Below are 19,189 nucleotides of genomic sequence, written 5' to 3' on the forward strand. Positions count from 1 at the left end.
AGTTTAATACGTAACTCTCTGGTAACTGGATCACGCACCTTTTGGAATTGGTAGTACACGCCATAGATTTTATGTTGCGATCATTTTGATCATGGTGCAGAACTCAAAAGCGTGATCAAGTTGATAAGTATAGACGAATCCAAATACACGCATTCCTACACCTGACTAGCAGCCTTTAGTTGGGTAGCCGTCGGCTACAATGCACTCAAAATGTGAAATGATTCGGCCTTGGCGGAAATATTAAACTGCATTCCATCACCCGTTTTACACCTTCCGCGAAAACACAGGTAGACCAGAATAACACAATACAGTTCCCTTCGACAAAACACACAGCATGGTCTATTCGCTGTTGAAGTGACATAATAATCGGATTAACTACACGGGGTATCTATGCATTGATGTATAGCCCGGATGTATAGGCCTACTTGCGAACAAAAGGACTATGATATATGAATAGATGCGACGGGATTACCTGCGCCTTATCTCCATTATATTATTATTAGCTATTATTCTATTATCCCTCCTCGTCCTTGCATCTTCTCTAGGTGTTAGGCGGCTTTTATTTGCACACTTGGACGCTCAAAACACCAGGTTGGTACCCCGGGGGTTGGTGCTAGCGGCTACCCAAAGATGTCCGACCAAATCCTGACCGACCATGACTTGGCTCCTTGGATTCGTCTATAGATAGTGGATAAAGTAATGTGCTATCAGCAGTATAGTGGATTAGACTGGCCCCCAGTCTCGGTTCGGTTCCATCTCTGGATAATGTAACAATAAATAATTACATAATACCTAGTGAAAAAATGCCAAAGTCCTGTAACCCCCCCTTATTTTCCTCAATGCCAAAACCCATTCCTCTTCGTCCACAAATCGACGCCACTGATTACACACACACAGTCAACCATGCAGCAATATAGAAATATACTCGTTTTATAAGTGAACGCGAAAGTCCATTGAGCGCTGATGATTCCTTTTAATGCTATGTAATCTACATTACCAGTCGTTCTCCATGGACCCGTGGGAGGGTCTAATAGTGGATGAAATAGTAAAGCTATCAGCAGTAGATAGAGGATGAAGTAATATGATATCAGAAGTATATAAGGAGTATATATGGAGTATAATGAAGTAGTGTGCTTTCAGCAGTTGATAGTGGATGAAGTACTGAGCTATCAGCAGTAGAAATGGTAGATATTGGATGAAATAGTAAGCTATCAGCATTTTTTTTACCGTTTTATCAAAGTTTGAGCCCTGGAAATGTGCCTTGATCCCCCTGAAAGTCCTGGCTACGCCACTGGCTATCACAGCAGTAGATATTGGATGATGTAGTGAGCTATCAGCAGTAGATTAGTATAGATTAAGTGGAGTGGTGAGCTACATAGATAGTGGATGAATTAAGTAGTGTGCTATCAGCAGTAGATAGTGGATGAAGTAGTGAGCTATCAGCAAGAGATAGTGGATAAAGTAGTGAGCTGTATAGATAGTGGATTTATTAAGTAGTTAGCAGTAGATAGTATAGATGAAGTATAATGAGCTATCAGTAGTAGATAGTGGATGAAGTAGCTATTAGCAGTAGATAGTGGATGAAGTAGTGAGCTATCAGCAAGAGATAGTGGATAAAGTAGTGAGCTGTATAGATAGTGGATTTATTAAGTAGTTAGCAGTAGATAGTATAGATGAAGTATAATGAGCTATCAGTAGTAGATAGTGGATGAAGTAGCTATCAGCAGTAGAGAGTGGATGAAGTAGTGTGCTATCAGCAATAGATACGGTAGTGGATGAAGTAGTGAGCTATCAGCAATAGGTAGTAGATGAAGTAGTGAGCTATCAGCAGTAGATATTAGATGAAGTATAGAGCTATCAGCAGCAGATAGTGGAAGAAGTAGTGCGCTATCAGCCATATATATAGTGGATGAAGTAGTGTGCTTTCAGCAGTAGATAGTGGATGAAGTAGTGAGCTATCAGCAGTATAATTATAGTGGATGAAGTAGTGTGCTTTCAGCAGTTGATAGTTGAGGTACTGAGCTATCAGTCAGTAGTAGATAGTGAATGAAATAGTAAGCTATCAGCAGTAGATAGAGGATGATGTAGTATGTTTTCAGCAGTAGATAGTGGATGAAGTAGTGAGCTATCAGCAATAGATAGTGGATGAAGTAGTGAGCTATCAGCAATAGATAGTGGATGAAGTAGTGAGCTATCAGCAATAGATAGTGGATGAAGTAGTGAGCTATCAGCAATAGATAGTGGATGAAGTAGTGAGCTATCAGCAATAGATAGTGGATGAAGTAGTGAGCTATCAGCAGTATAATTATAGCAGTTGATAGTAGATGAAGTACTGAGCTATTACTCAGTAGTAGATAGTGGATGAAGTAGTGAGCTATCAGCAGTAGAGAGTGCATGAAGTAATATGCATGCTATCAGCAGTATATAGACGTGGATGAAGTAGTGTGCTTTCAGCAGTTGATACTAGATGAAGTACTGAACTATCAGCAGTAGTGGATGAAATAGTAAGCTATCAGCATTTTTGGCCATATCGTCAAAGTTTGAGCCCTGGAAATTTGCCTTGATCCCCCCCCCCCCAAATAGTCCTGGCTACGCCACTGGCTATCAGCAGTAGATATTGGATGATGTAGTGAGCTATCAGCAGTAGATAGTGGATTAAGTGGTGAGCTACATAGATAGTGGATGAATTGAGTAGTGAGCTATCAGCAGTATAGATAGTAGATAAAGTAGTGAGCTATCAGCAGTAGATAGCAGATAAAGTAGTGAGCTATCAGCAGTAGATAGTGGATTAAGTGGTGAGCTATCAGCAGTAGATAGTAGATAAAGTAGTGAGCTATCAGCAGTAGATAGTAGATAAAGTAGTGAGCTATCAGCAGTAGATAGTAGATAAAGTAGTGAGCTATCAGCAGTAGATAGTAGATAAAGTAGTGAGCTATCAGCAGTAGATAGTAGATTAAGTAGTGAGCTATCAGCAGTAGATAGTAGATAAAGTAGTGCGCTATCAGCAGTAGATAGTAGATAAAGTAGTGAGCTATCAGCAGTAGATAGTAGATAAAGTAGTGAGCTATCAGCAGTAGATAGTAGATTAAGTAGTGAGCTATCAGCAGTAGAAAGTAGATAAAGTAGTGAGCTATTAGCAGTAGATAGTAGATAAAGTAGTGAGCTATCAGCAGTAGATAGTAGATAAAGTAGTAGATAGTATAGATGAAGTAGTGAGCTGCAACGGCAGATAGCGGAGGAAGTAGTGAGCTATATCAGCAGTAGATAGTGGATGAATTATTGAGCTATCAGCAGTAGATAGTGGATGAAGTAGTGAGCTATCAGCAGTAGATAATGGATGAAGTAGTGAGCTATCAGCAGTAGATAGTGGATGAAGTAGTGAGCTATCAGCAGTAGATAGTGGATGAAGTAGTGAGCTATCAGCAGTATAATAATAGCAGGTGATAGTAGGTGAAGTACTGAGCTATTAGTCAGCAGCAGATAGTGGATGAAATAGTAAGCTATCAGCAGTAGATAGAGGATGAAGTAGTGAGCTATCAGCAGTAGAGAGTGCATGAAGTAATATGCATGCTATCAGCAGTATATAGTGGATGAAGTAGTGTGCTTTTAGCAGTTGATAGTAGATGAAGTACTGAACTATCAGCAGTAGATATTGGATGAAATAGTAAGCTATCAGCGTTTTTTACCGTTTTATCAAAGTTTGAGCCCTGGAAATATGCCTTGATCCCCTGAAAAAGTCCTGGCTACGCCACTGGCTATCACAGCAGTAGATATTGGATGATGTAGTGAGCTATAGTCAGCAGTAGATTAGTATAGGTTAAGTGGTGAGCTACATAGATAGTGGACGAATTAAGTAGTGTGCTATCAGCAGTAGAGAGTGGATGAAGTAGTGAGCTATCAGCAGTAGATAGTGGATGAAGTAGTGAGCTATAAGCAGTAGATAGTAGATGAAGTAATGTGCTATCAGAGTAGATAGTGGATGAAGTAGTGAGCTATCAGCAAGAGATAGTGGATGAAGTAGTGAGCTGTATAGATAGTGGATTTATTAAGTAGTTAGCAGTAGATAGTAGATGAAGTATAATGAGCTATCAGTAGTAGATAGTGGATGAAGTAAATATCAGCAGTAGAGAGTGGATGAAGTAGTGTGCTATCAGCAATAGGTATATAGTAGACACGAAACAAGGTCACAACTGTAGCCACTCCTTCAATGGTCGCCATTTCAGTGATTGACAGTGATGTAATGCAAATATGGCGCTGGCCATCTGTTCACGTGCGCATTTATAAAAGCGCATTTATATATACAACCGAAGTCTACTGGTAGATGAAGTAGTGAGCTATCAGCAGTAGATATTAGATGAAGTATAGAGCTATCAGCAGCAGATAGTGGATGAAGTAGTGCACTATCAGCAGTATATATAGTGGATGAAGTAGTGTGCTTTCAGAAGTAGATAGTGGATGAAGTATCAGCAGTATAATTATAGTGGATGAAGTAGTGTGCTTTCAGCAGTTGATAGTAGATGAAGTACTGAGCTATCAGTCAGCAGTAGATAGTGGATGAAATAGTAAGCTATCAGCAGTAGATAGAGGATGAAGTAGTGTGTTTTCATGTTTTCAGCAGTAGATAGTGGATGAAGTAGTGAGCTATCAGCAATAGATAGTGGATGAAGTAGTGAGCTATCAGCAATAGATAGTGCATGAAGTAGTGAGCTATCAGCAATATATAGTGGATGAAGTAGTGAGCTATCAGCAATAGATAGTGGATGAAGTAGTGAGCTATCAGCATGCAATAGATAGTGGATGAAGTAGTGAGCTATCAGAAGTAAATAGTGGATGAAGTAGTGAGCTATCAGCTGCAGATAGTGGATGAAGTAGTGAGCTATCAGCAATAGATAGTGGATGAAGTAGTGATCTATCAGCAATACAGTGGATGAAGTAGTGAGCTATCAGCAATAGATAGTGGATGAAGTAGTGAGCTATCAGCAGTATATAGTGGATGAAGTAGTGAGCTATCAGCTGCAGATAGTCATGATAGTGGATGAAGTAGTGCGCTATCAGCAGTATATAGTGGATGAAGTAGTGTGCTTTCAACAGTAGATAGTGGATGAAGTAGTGAGCTATCAGAGGTAGAGAGTGGATGAAGTAGTGAGCTATCAGCAGTAGATAGTGCATGAAGTAGTGAGCTATCAGCTGCAGATAGTGGATGAAGTATAGTGCCCTATCAGCAGTATATAGTGGATGAAGTAGTGAGCTATCAGCAGTAGATAGTGGATGAAGTAGTGAGCTATCAGCAGTATAATAATAGCAGGTGATAGTAGATGAAGTACTGAGCTATTAGTCAGCAGTTGATAGTGGATGAAATAGTAAGCTATCAGCAGTAGAGAGTGCATGAAGTAATATGCATGCTAGCAGTATAGTGGATGAAGTAGTGTGCTTTTAGCAGTTGATAGTAGATGAAGTACTGAACTATCAGCAGTAGATATTGGATGAAATAGTAAGCTATCAGCGTTTTTTACCGTTTTATCAAAGTTTGAGCCCTGGAAATATGCCTTGATCCCCTGAAAAAGTCCTGGCTACGCCACTGGCTATCACAGCAGTAGATATTGGATGATGTAGTGAGCTATAGTCAGCAGTAGATTAGTATAGGTTAAGTGGTGAGCTACATAGATAGTAGATGAATTAAGTAGTGTGCTATCAGCAGTAGAGAGTGGATGAAGTAGTGAGCTATCAGCAGTAGATAGTGGATGAAGTAGTGAGCTATCAGCAGTAGATAGTGGATGAAGTAGTGAGCTATCAGCAGTAGATAGTAGATGAAGTAATGTGCTATCAGAGTAGATAGTGGATGAAGTAGTGAGCTATCAGCAAGAGATAGTGGATAAAGTAGTGAGCTGTATAGATAGTGGATTTATTAAGTAGTTAGCAGTAGATAGTAGATGAAGTATAATGAGCTATCAGTAGTAGATAGTGGATGAAGTAAATATCAGCAGTAGAGAGTGGATGAAGTAGTGTGCTATCAGCAATAGATAAGTAGTGAACTATCAGCAATAGGTATATAGTGGATGAAGTAGTGAGCTATCAGCAGTAGAGAGTGGATGAAGTAGTGAGCTATCAGCAGTAGATAGTGGATGAAGTAGTGAGCTATCAGCAGTAGATAGTGGATGAAGTAGTGAGCTATAAGCAGTAGATAGTAGATGAAGTAATGTGCTATCAGAGTAGATAGTGGATGAAGTAGTGAGCTATCAGCAAGAGATAGTGGATGAAGTAGTGAGCTGTATAGATAGTGGATTTATTAAGTAGTTAGCAGTAGATAGTAGATGAAGTATAATGAGCTATCAGTAGTAGATAGTGGATGAAGTAAATATCAGCAGTAGAGAGTGGATGAAGTAGTGTGCTATCAGCAATAGATAAGTATGAACTATCAGCAATAGGTATATAGTGGATGAAGTAGTGTGCTTTCAGCAGTAGATAGTGGATGAAGTAGTGAGCTATCAGCAGTAGATAGTGGATGAAGTAGTGAGCTATCAGCAGTAGATAGTGGATGAAGTAGTGAGCTATCAGCAGTAGATAGTGGATGAAGTAGTGAGCTATCAGCAGTAGATAGTGGATGAAGTAGTGAGCTATCAGCAGTTGATAGTAGATGAAGTACTGAGCTATCAGTCAGCAGTAGATAGTGGATGAAATAGTAAGCTATCAGCAGTAGATAGAGGATGAAGTAGTGTGTTTTCATGTTTTCAGCAGTAGATAGTGGCTGAAGTAGTGAGCTATCAGCAATAGATAGTGGATGAAGTAGTGAGCTATCAGCAATAGATAGTGGATGAAGTAGTGAGCTATCAGCAGTAAATAGTGGATGAAGTAGTGAGCTATCATCAGTAAATAGTGGATGAAGTAGTGCGCTATCAGCTGCAGATAGTGGATGAAGTAGTGCGCTATCAGTAATATATAGATAGTGGATGAAGTAGTGATCTATCAGCAATATAGTGGATGAAGTAGTGAGCTATCAGCAATAGATAGTGGATGAAGTAGTGAGCTATCAGCAGTATATAGTGGATGAAGTAGTGAGCTATCAGCTGCAGATAGTCGTGATAGTGGATGAAGTAGTGATCTATCAGCAATATAGTGGATGAAGTAGTGAGCTATCAGCAATAGATAGTGGATGAAGTAGTGAGCTATCAGCAGTAGATAGTGGATGAAGTAGTGAGCTATCAGCAGTATAATTATAGCAGTTGATAGTAGATGAAGTACTGCGCTATTAGTCAGCAGTAGATAGTGGATGAAATAGTAAGCTATCAGCAGTAGATAGAGGATGAAGTAGTAGATGGTGCATGAAGTAATATGCATGCTATCAGCAGTATATAGTGGATGAAGTAGTGTGCTTTCAGCAGTTGATACTAGATGAAGAACTGAACTATCAGCAGTAGATAGTGGATATCAGCATTTTTGGCCATATCGTCAAAGTTTTTGCCTTGATCCCCCCCCCTCCCCGAAAAAGTCCTGGCTACGCCACTGGCTATCAGCAGTAGATATTGGATGATGTAGTGAGCTATCAGCAGTAGATAGTGGATTAAGTGGTGAGCTATCAGCAGTAGATAGTAGATAAAGTAGTGAGCTATCAGCAGTAGATAGTAGATAAAGTAGTGAGCTATCAGCAGTAGATAGTAGATAAAGTAGTGAGCTATCAGCAGTAGATAGTAGATAAAGTAGTGAGCTATCAGCAGTAGATAGTAGATAAAGTAGTGAGTTATCAGCAGGTAGTGGATGAAGTAGTGTGCTGTATATATACAGTAAGCCAAAAAATTAAGGTACCAGTTGTGTTCACCCCTGTATATCCTAAATTAAGACAAATATGTCAACATTAAAACAAGCAGCTAATACCTGAACTCTTTAGCCCTGATTCAAGACCTTATTTGTTGAAATTGGTGGAGAATTAAAGAAACGGTGGTCTAAAACCTACCGAAGAGACGAAATCGAAAGTTGCGCTTTTGTGTTCTAATCAATGAAAGCATGACGCTAGTTTTAACGTGCTAATCAATGGAAGCACGGCGCTAGTTCCCTTGTTCGCGAATGGTTTGTGTACAAACCAATAGCGCTTGCAATGGAGGAAACTGCAACTTTTAAATTGGCACTTTCCTTGGGGTTTTGGATCGTCGTGACTTTATTTCTTGAACAATTTCAACAAATGAGGTCTTAAATTCGAGCTAAAGGATGCAACTATTGGCTACTGGTTCCAATTATGACATGTCTGTCTTTGTTTAGGATATACGGGGGTAAACATAACTGGTACCTTAATTTTTTGGCTTACTGTAGATAGTGGATTTATTAAGTAGTTAGCTTTCAGCAGTAGATAAATAAAGTAGTGAGCTATTAAAAGTAGATAGTAGATGAAGAAGTGAGCTATCAGCAGTAGATAGTAGATGAAGTAGAGGGCATCCGTGAGCAAATTCGTTTCTAGTGTTTCTCGAGTAAGTTGTAATACGAGGGTGTATTATGTACAGTGGACTTCGGGTATATATATAAATGCGCATATATAAATGCGCACGTGACATCTACAAGTCGCCATACCGTGTTCAACGATGTAAGGTACCCGGATGTGCACAAATTCCACACGCAAAAGTATAGGCGAAAATGACAGGTTACAAGGAAAATTGGCTTTGCAAAATAGTGGCATTGATTGCAAAGGGCAAAATAATTTGACCCGAAACATAAACTCTTTATTTGGATTTTCCATTACGGAAAAAAAAAAATTATGACGGAAAAGCTAGATATAGCTGATTTAAAAAGTTATATTTCATTATTTCCTTGCTAAATGGGCGTGGCAATTGGCCATATTGATGACGAAATGTGATTCTTACTGGCATTAAGGTCAGAACTGGGTAGCTGCCGATGATGTTATTTGATAATGTTTGCACGTAGGGAACTTAAGGGGGCTGTCGTTTTCTTCGGAAGGAAGGGGTCATGGATTTATTTATTTGGGAGTCAAGATAAGTATCCCCCCCCCCCGTAGTGCCGCCAATGAACATAACTCTGACCCTAATTTTAAATCTAATTATAACGTAAATTGAGGAAACTATAACTTTAGCCCTTTTCGGCATAATGACCCTCTCAAACTAATAGGCTAGATGTCCCCCCGACCTCCTCAACTCTAACTTACTCATTCGCTCGCAAATGGACAAAAAACAAACAAATTCAAAATGTGTTTTAAGCACCTTTTGTGTCCCCCATGCTAAATCGGTAATCTGTACACCCTTTGTCACCCTTTGACGTACAATTTAGAGTATAAACACGTAGATGACTGTACATGCATGGTTTGAATTTTTTCTGTCGTTTGAAAAAGTGAAGAGCAAAAAAAAAAAATTTTATACGCTAGCGCCCTAAAAGCAACACATTTTGATGTATAGTACAAATTTTTTATACTTTTCAAATTTTTTCCGCCCTTTTTTCTTTACTAATTCTTTTTGCCGCCCCTTCTTCTTCCGCCGCCCCTTCTTTTGCCGCCCCTTCTTCTTCCGCCGCCCCTTCGTTTTGGCCGCCCCCTGCTTTTACCCCCCAAATACGCGCATGGTATCCCAGAACGAAATTCAAATTTGACGATATTTTTTCTATTGTCAATTCATTTTAAGTCGCTGGTAACTAGTATTTCAAAAAAGGGTGTAGCTTTGAATTAATGTGATGTGATGGGATTCAATTTCATTCAATATCTATGCTGACCAACAGATCGTTCTACGGTTTCACGAATTTAAATTACTATAGCTAGGCCTATGGCCCGAGATTGCCAAGAAGGCATTGAGGCAAACAGCATGCATGTGAAATGTTCCAAAGGTTAATGATCAAGAATGATGAAAAGGCTTGTGACCCTTGACCTCTCCCGGAGTGGTTGTATTTTTTATCGTCCGATCTCGTATCAATTTTTATCCATAAACATCGCCTTTTTACTCGCACGTTTTTGTTGTTTTTGTGGATATTTGTGACATTTAGTGCTTGTGGAACATTGTATGCACGATTTTGGTGTTTTCTGCTAAGTTGGAGACGGATATTTTTAGACTTTTAAATTTTCGCGGGGCTGGACTTTTTATCAACTCAACGGCCATCATGCTTGCCAATACAAATTACCGACGACGTCACACACCTAGGAGATTTTTGACTTCGACTTTCTTCCTGTTTTTGCTCATCTTGACATTCCATGATTTCGCTCATAATCATAACAAACGCATTACTACCGATGTAGCTGTGTTAGACTTTTCGAAAGCGTTCGATGCTGTGCCTCATCAAAAACTTCTCCATAAAATAGATTTTTATGGTATAAGGGGAAAACCAAGAATTGGATTTCAGCATTTCTCACCAATCGTCTGCAGCGAGTTGCTGTCAACGGTGAATTTTCTAGCTGGCATGAAGTACTTAGCGGCGTACCTCAGGGGACGGTACTGGGTCCACACATGTTTCTTCTTTTTATAAATGACATTCACAATGCTGTTGGAGGTGTTACTAGACTCTTCGCAGATGATTGTCTAATTTATCGTAACATCAATTCCGAGGCAGATGAAGGGCTGCTACAGGCCGATCTTGACAACCTCACTAGTTGGGCTAATACATGGGGTATGCGCTTTAACGCTGGTAAATGTAAAACGATGCGAATGAGTCGCAAACGCAACCCTGGTGAACCTTCTTATGAAATGTCTGGCACTCGTCTTGAGGCAACCACAGATTCTACATACCTCGGGATAATCATCCAAAATGATCTTGGGTGGGAAAAACAGACTCAGCATGCAGTCACCAAAGCAACAAGAGTCTTGAATTTCATCAAGCGCAATTTCTACATGTGCTCCAAGTCTGTTAAAGAGCGGCTTTATCTGACGCTGGTTCGGCCGCACTTAGAGTATGGAGTTGCTGCGTGGAATCCATACAAAAATTGTCACCAGTCTGCGTTAGAAAAGGTGCAACGTAGAGCTGCGAGATTCGTTCAAGGTGACTACAAGAGAGTCAGCAGTGTTACCGAAATGTTATGTTCTTTGGGATGGGAAAGGCTGACAGACAGACGGGAACCCACCAAGTCACTCAACTTTACAAGATCATCAACCAAGACATTGACATAGATTCATCCGACCACCTCAAACCAAAACTTCAAAGAAGCAGGAGGGGAAACAACACTCAATTTGATATACCACACTTCACATCTACGGTGTACAGCAATTCATTTTTTCCACGGACCACAAGACTATGGAACGACCTACCCCAAGACATCATTGACATCCCTACCCACAAGACCTTCAGAGACAGCTACTTGGACTACATTATTAAAGACAAGAATTAGACAACCACTCCCAGCGACCTCCTAGCAAAGCTCCCAAGAGGAAGATTCAGGAGGAAACCAGCAAAGTACAAAGTACAAAGTACAGATTGACTTTATCATGTTTGTCTCCCTATGCATGAGTGCGTATATTTATGGCCTTTACAATATTTTCTTACGTTCTTGGTTTGGTATGGGGTATTATTAAAATAAAAAATAGTTATATTAAATGAAATCCTAACACAAATAAATCGTCTTCATTCAATTGTGCTCTCTTTAAAGCAAGTAGAAATGGCTTGTCAACTTTCAACATGGGAACACGTTATGAAGTATCAGTATCTATAATTAGTGAAAAGATGTAGCCCAGCGGCCGGCCAACAAAAAGAAATTGTTTATAGTAGGCCCTATACGAGAAACAAGATTCTCTCTCTGAATTGGCCGTATTTTTACGTGTAAGAAAATCAATCGCATTATCGTGTTCACTCTAGCGTAAGTTTGGGCCCTATTTGACTCATTGGAACGTTCGGAAGGACCCCCCGCGACTGTCAAGGTAAAATGAATCAAGTTTTTTATAAACGAATTAATCTGCAAGAAATTTTTGGTACATAAACATTATGTTGCCAGAGGTTTCCAGTGGTATAAAAATCTCAACTTTTTTTGAGAAAAGTGAGGGGGGGGGATGAGGCTGTGGATCACGAAATGTCCTTTAAAAAGACACAGTTCACGGATCAGGTGTGGGCCTATAGTAATATGTTCTAACTTTCCATATCTAATCTACTATGCACTGATCTTACAATAAATAAGTGATTTGAGGCATAATGATACTCTGGCTTATATAACTCGTCAGTCGTCAGCAAGGAACTCGTTGAAATACAAGCTTTTACAATAAATACCACTATTATAGGCCTATTCAATTACCATGCAGATATAGCATTGACCCAATTAGGGTTCCAATTAAGATAAGCAAACATTACTGGGTAGACAGAGTAGATAACAGGAACAAAGTTTTTGAGTTGGCAGTGTTCAAAAGTAGAATTCATATAGTCATTTGTCAAATACTATAGGTCCTAAAAACTTTATTTGTGAACGGATTTTCATCGTTGACAAAACAAAATGTACGTTTACTATATTAATTATTTCATTTATAGCATTTTTCTTAGTTTTCATCCATAAATAATCACAGAGTATTATCTGTTTACAAAATAAGTGTTTATGTTCAGATTGCCAATTAGTCATGATAGATGGCCAGATCTAGACCATACACCTTTGTTTCATAACCACTAAGGTATAGGACATTTTTGTTTACGCTAGTGAACATTAAAACCATTTGAACCCACATCTCATATGCACAGTTTATCCCTTACAATAGCTATTCAAGACACAAGGTATGTAACATACCAAATCTATGGTAAAGAGGCTAGGAAATAATTCCTAATATCTCATACCCTTGTTTGTATGCCTTTATCTAATCCTACTCCTCATGACAAGGACAATTTAGCACATTTAATCTTCAGAGAGACTGTTCAGAGTAGGGAATTTTTAGCCTTTTATTAAACATGTTTACAATTGGCTTATAGCAATCACATGCTGACAATACACATAACTGATTGGTTAAGCAGGTCACCATGGTCAGTATAATTAGCTATAATTTTATTTATTTAGTGATAAGGCATAGAAACCTGCAATAGGCGATTTACTTCAGAATATAACTACAGCGCACAAAATTAAGTTCATTCTCTATAGTTAATTGAACACTGTTAGTTAATTGATTGTTTATTGACTCTTGTAATAACCAAGCAATGTGTGTATAAACATATCCAATGTTATATTTTCTGTTACAAAATAATAATTGGTGTTCATAAAAGCTCATATGCTGACAAAAACTAGCAAGACCATATGTAGTGTAATGTGTTTACTCTAGTGATAATAGAAAACTATTCAACAAAATAATTTGAGATGTACAGGTATACCAATTAAACATACAGTGTTCCTGAAACACATTAGGCGATTTGCTTCCAAATAAAATTTCCTTTAAAAAGGAATGGGGGGCTGAAGGGGAAATAGCATCTGATGGGCTGATATACAGTGGACATTTTGATGTAAGTATGTTTTCTGTAGGTGGCTTTAAAACCTAATTTATGCAAAATGAGGTTTTTGAAATTATTTTCCAGAGTCAAGATCCATGCAAGTATCATTTATGCCTCAAATCACTTATGTATTGTTAAATCAGTGCAGAGTAGGTTAGTATCTGTGGGTTAGTATAATAATATTGAAAGTTAGACCAAAGTAGAGTACTATACACCTGATCCGTGAACTTTGTCTTTTTTAAAGACAAATTCTTGTTTGTATTAGCTATAGCCCCCTCTCCAGAAGTACTTTATTAAATTTGTACTTGCTCAAGTAGCATTTTGTGCAAATTTTATTACACAATTTGTTGCCTTTCTTTTTTAATGAGCATTTAAGTGCCTAAAATGGCCTAAAATGAGGCTATAGCGCCCTTTCCAGCCTTCTCTAATATTAATCTCCATAGACTTTACATGTAAAATGAAAGGTCCATAAAAAAAGAACGGCAACAAATTGTGTAATAAAATTTGCACAAAATGCTAATTGAGCAAGCACGAATGCAATGTACTAGTTTTCATGAGGGGCTATACGAAATATTTTTATGTATTGTATGTATGGTCTTTTCAAAAATAAAATGTCCATCTTAAAAATAGGTGCATATCTGGCTCATCATATTTACATAAATATAGACAAAAACAGGTACTTTGTCTGGTAGTCCCTGGCAACCCAGTCTGCATGTGGCTAAGTCGCAAACATACACGACAGAAACCGGTTGTGAAGGAGCCTATATATGCACGTAAACAACTTTCTAGTATAATAATATCCGTTTTTGAGTATAATAAAGAAAGTCATGTATTGGCAACATGAAGGAAATACCTATTGCAAACTTGGTAAAATGCATACTCGTAGCCCAATCTTGTACATCATAGCACCCAGTTCAGTGGCGTAGCCAGGATTTTGGAACCGAGGGGGCACAACTTGTAAATGTACCGACGGAAATATTTTTTACCGACGGAAGTTGTGATTTGTTGACCCAATTGTTTTTTTGCATGGTTTGAAAAAGTGAAGAGAAAAAAGAAAAGAAAAAAGGGTAATAGGCGGTACGGTACTAACATACAAACACATTATTTTTATGTGTAATTCACAATATTTCATCATTTTCTTTACAAATCTCCCCTTTTTTATGTCATGCACCCTGCGTGAAAAATAGTCTATTGTTAACCCATTTTTTTTCAACAACGCCTTCCATCTACCGACGGCCTTACATGAACCGACGGCCATGACGAGATGACCTGTAACAATTTTGGCGCAGAATTGTGATCGACATTATTTAATTCACCTCGGATGACTTTGATCTGACATTCAACATTTTCGCGCTTACACCAATCATGTCCATAACAATTTAACTCTTACAACTTTCTGTCAACTCTCTAATTTAAAACTCTAAATTTCTGTCTGTTTGCCTTTTCGGTCTTGTACCATTAAGATAAGCAAACATTGCTGGGTAGATAACAGGATTTAATTACAAGCACATTCAGGCCCGTACGCAGGATTTTTTTGGGGGGGGTGCTGATTTTGAAAAAGTGGACTTTTTTCCAAAGGGGGGGGCGATTTTGTAAAAAGTGGACTTTATCCCCAAAATTTGGACCTTTTTGACCAAAAAACCGTAAAAAACTTGATTTTTTTGCTCGCTACGCTCGCAAATTCTTAAATTTTGGGACTTTTTGTATACTTTTGCAAATTTGGGGAGGTGCGGTCGCACCCCCCGCACCCCCCTGCGTACGGGCCTGAGCACATTAAATCAAAAAGACTGCATGATTACTCAATCCAATCATGGAGGTAGTAGCTAGTACTACCTCCATGATCCAATCTTGCATTTTCTGAATGAATTGAATTGTCAAATAATGTCGTAAAAACTTTATTTGTGAACGGATTTTAATCGTTGATAAAACAAAAAGTATGTTTAATATATTGTTGTAAACCGTGGGTTCACAATATTATCATGAAGTAAGATGAAGTGCCACAAGCATTAATGAACAATATACTTCCAAGTTGTGTTAGGTACTGGTTTATTAGATATGCGTAAAATACAGGTAACATAGATCGGTGTTAGATCACAACTGTAAAACTCCTAAGAGTACTGCTTAGAATACTGAACTGAATCTCTCCTACTCATCTACTGTTCTACTCATCTACTGTTCTACTGTCTCTCCTTAGGCAAAGGCAAAAAGTATATACCACTATATGATAAATAATAGATCACTGTAAACTAAGTATTTGACCAATAAGGCCACTCAGAAATAAGTGTAGCCAGCTCATTAACCAATCACTGTAATAGTTAATATTCATTAGATACCATTTCCAAGATGAGCAAGTGGGCGAGTAGAACAATGTGAGGACCACTGGTATCCTTTGTTTACCTTTATTACTAAGAAATCTGGGTGGACCATGAGGTTAACATTGTATTGTTAAGAGACCTTCAGGAGGTTGTTAGCTTCTTGCAAAGAGCTATGGACTGTTACGATAATGCTCCCTTGTGACGTGTCCATTAATTAAGACATGGATATTCAGGTATCACATGCTTATACGTAATCAACATAACTCTTGAGTAGAATTAAAAGGGGTGGTAATTGATAACCTGTGACCACAACAATATCAATTATTTCAATGAGAGCAGTTCCATTAACTTTCTTCCATAAATAATCACAGAGTATTATCTGTTTACAAAATAAGCGGTTTTTGAATTGTATATTCAGATTTAATTAGCGTGCAATTATCATTATCAGTACTGCTCAAAAACATGGCCTTGCTCATTGTATAGTCACTGCCTCGTTTGATCTTAGGCCAATAAAAAAATTGTTTGCTTGGCCTCAAATGAATTTTCAAAATTGGGTCGGTCGGCCGCAGGATTTCTTTTTTTTTTTTTTTTTTTTTCTTTGTCTTTGTCTTTTTTTATTACTAGCAAACTCTACTGTTTGTATTAATTAAGGTTCAAAATATGAAAAATCAGACAATGTTGGTGTCAAAATGAATCAACATTACAAAACAACTAAAATGTTGAACACAAGTTCTAAAATACATTTTTTTTTACATCTTCACATCTTAAAAATGCAACAATTTGAAAAAAAAAAAAAAACTTTGCAGGAATTTCCAAAAATAGGGTCGGTATTCTTTTGTACAGAAAATAGAAAAAACAAACATTTTTCTGATTTCCAAAATTTATAAGGCCGGTCGGTTGAGGGCAAACAAACATCTTTTTTTTTTTGCCTTATGGTCAACTTGCACTAGGATCCACAACAGGCGCATCTATCAGCACACGGTTCTTTAACCCCAATACATTTGTACATTCATTGAATGACTTTGAAACTTTGGGTACAAAAATTCATACTCTGCAAATTAGGTCAAATTTTGCACTATGATTGTTTATTTGAGGTTATTGGACTATGCCATTGAGATTAGGCTATTGTGGTCCATAATGTTGGTCACCGTCTATCGGGTTCTAAGAGGCGGTAAACTGGTTTTCAAACCAGTTTAAAAGCCTTACAAAGGTACAAAGGTCACGGTTTATTTGGTGTTTTTATAAGTCCATTAATTTTGTATTTTAAGCAAAGAATATACGCACACCATTTTATCCCGTGCATATCAGAAAACAATAATAAAATAAAATCCAAGCATATTGTGGTTTTATTTCTGAGCAAGGGCATAATTTTAGCAAAACAATTGCGGAGTAAATCTAGCAAGAGTGAAATTAGAATCTTTTCACAAAGTCATGCCTATATGGTGCGACCCTCCGTAGAGGGCGCCCCAAAAAGAGGTACCGCTAGAATGTAGGCCTACCTCATTTCTTAACATATGCCTATTAATGAAGCACTTGTCTTGAAAATTTCAGTGAAGTAATTGGAGATTAGGCTATTGTAGTCCATAGTGTTGGTCACCGTCTATCGGGTTCTAAGAGGCGGTAAACTGCATGGTTTAAGCCAAACAAAGGTCTCGGTTTATTTGGTGTTTTTATAAGTCCATTAATTTTGTATTTCAAACAAAGAATATACGCACAAGATTTTATCCCGTGCATATCAGAAAACAATAATAGAATCAAATCCAAGCAAATTGTGGTTTTATTTTTAAGCTGGGCATACTTTTAGCAAAACAATTGCGAAGTAAATCTAGCAAGAGTGAAATTAGAAGCTTTTCACAAAGTCATGCCAATAAGGTGCCCCGCCGTTGCGGGCGCCCCAAAAATGTTAGTCATACGCATGTTCATGATGACGACGATGATGATGGCGATGATGACGATGATATTGATGGTGATTAAGATGATGATGGTATTGGTAATGATGATGATGACGATGATAATGATGCCGATGAAATTGACGAAGATGGTAACTATGGTAACGATGAGATGAATATCAACACCATGGTAACGATGATATGGTAATTAACGAAGATCAGTGAGATGATGATATTCACGATCATGATAATTATGGCATGATGATGATGATGATGATGATGATGATAATATTCATGATGATCATGATGACGACTATGATTATATGCACCACCTGATGATGATGATGTTGATGTTCTTGATGATGACAGTGATGATGGTGATGACCATGGTGGTATAATGGTGATTAAGACAACGTGAAAATCACCACAATCATTGGTGATGACGTTAAAGGGCAGGTCTATTGCAAAAACAAGTTTATCTCTATTCGAAGAGAATAATTATTACAATACAAGTTGACACTTGTTGCAATTTTTTGTGCGTATTTCTCCTGAAAAATGAGAAATTGTGTGGGTAAAGTTCAGCCTCGTACTTGTTTTTTTTTGCGGAATATCAATTTTAAACGTCTTATTTTCATTGTCCTCATAATATTAGCTTGCCAATGATATGATGTTGTTTTTGCAATAGACCTGCCCTTTAACGATAGTGATGACAATGACGATGATTATCAAAATGACGATCACGGCATGACATTGATGATGATGATGATGATATTGACAATGATGACGATCGGCGACGACATAATGACGATGATTATTAGTAATTACGATAGCAACGACGATAACATGGTGATGATAATAAAATTTATGAGGATGACATGATATTGATGATGGCAGATGATGATATTAGGTGATGATGTCAGATGATGATTGATGATGACAGGTGATGATTGAAGATGATGATGATGATGCCAGATGATGATTAATGATAATGTCAGATGATGATTGATGATGATGCTGTCACATGATGATTGATGATGATGTCAGATGATGATGATGTCAGATGATGATGATGATGTCAGATGATGATTAATGATAATGTCAGATGATGATTGATGATGATGCTGTCACATGATGATTGATGATGATGTCAGATGATGATGATGTCAGGTGATGATGATGTCAAATGATGATTGATGATGTCAGATGATGATTGATGATGTCAGATGATGTCAGATGATGATTGATGATGATGTCAGATGATGATTGATGATGATGTCAGATGATTGATGATGATGCTGTCACATGATGATTGATGATGATGTCAGATGATGATGTCAGATGATGATTGATGATGATGTCAAATGATGATTAATGATGATGATGTTAGATGATGATGTCAGATGATGATGATGTCAGATGATGATGTCAGATGTTGATTGATGATGATGATGTCAGATGATGATTGATGATGATGTCAGATGATGATTGATGATGATGCTGTCACATGATGATTGATGATGATGCTGTTACATGATGATTGATGATGATGTCAGATGATGATGATGTCAGATGTTGATGTCAGATGATGATTGATGATGATGTCAGATGATGATTGATGAT

This window comes from Amphiura filiformis, chromosome 17, assembly GCF_039555335.1.
Source record: "Amphiura filiformis chromosome 17, Afil_fr2py, whole genome shotgun sequence".
In the NCBI taxonomy this organism is placed as follows: domain Eukaryota; kingdom Metazoa; phylum Echinodermata; class Ophiuroidea; order Amphilepidida; family Amphiuridae; genus Amphiura; species Amphiura filiformis.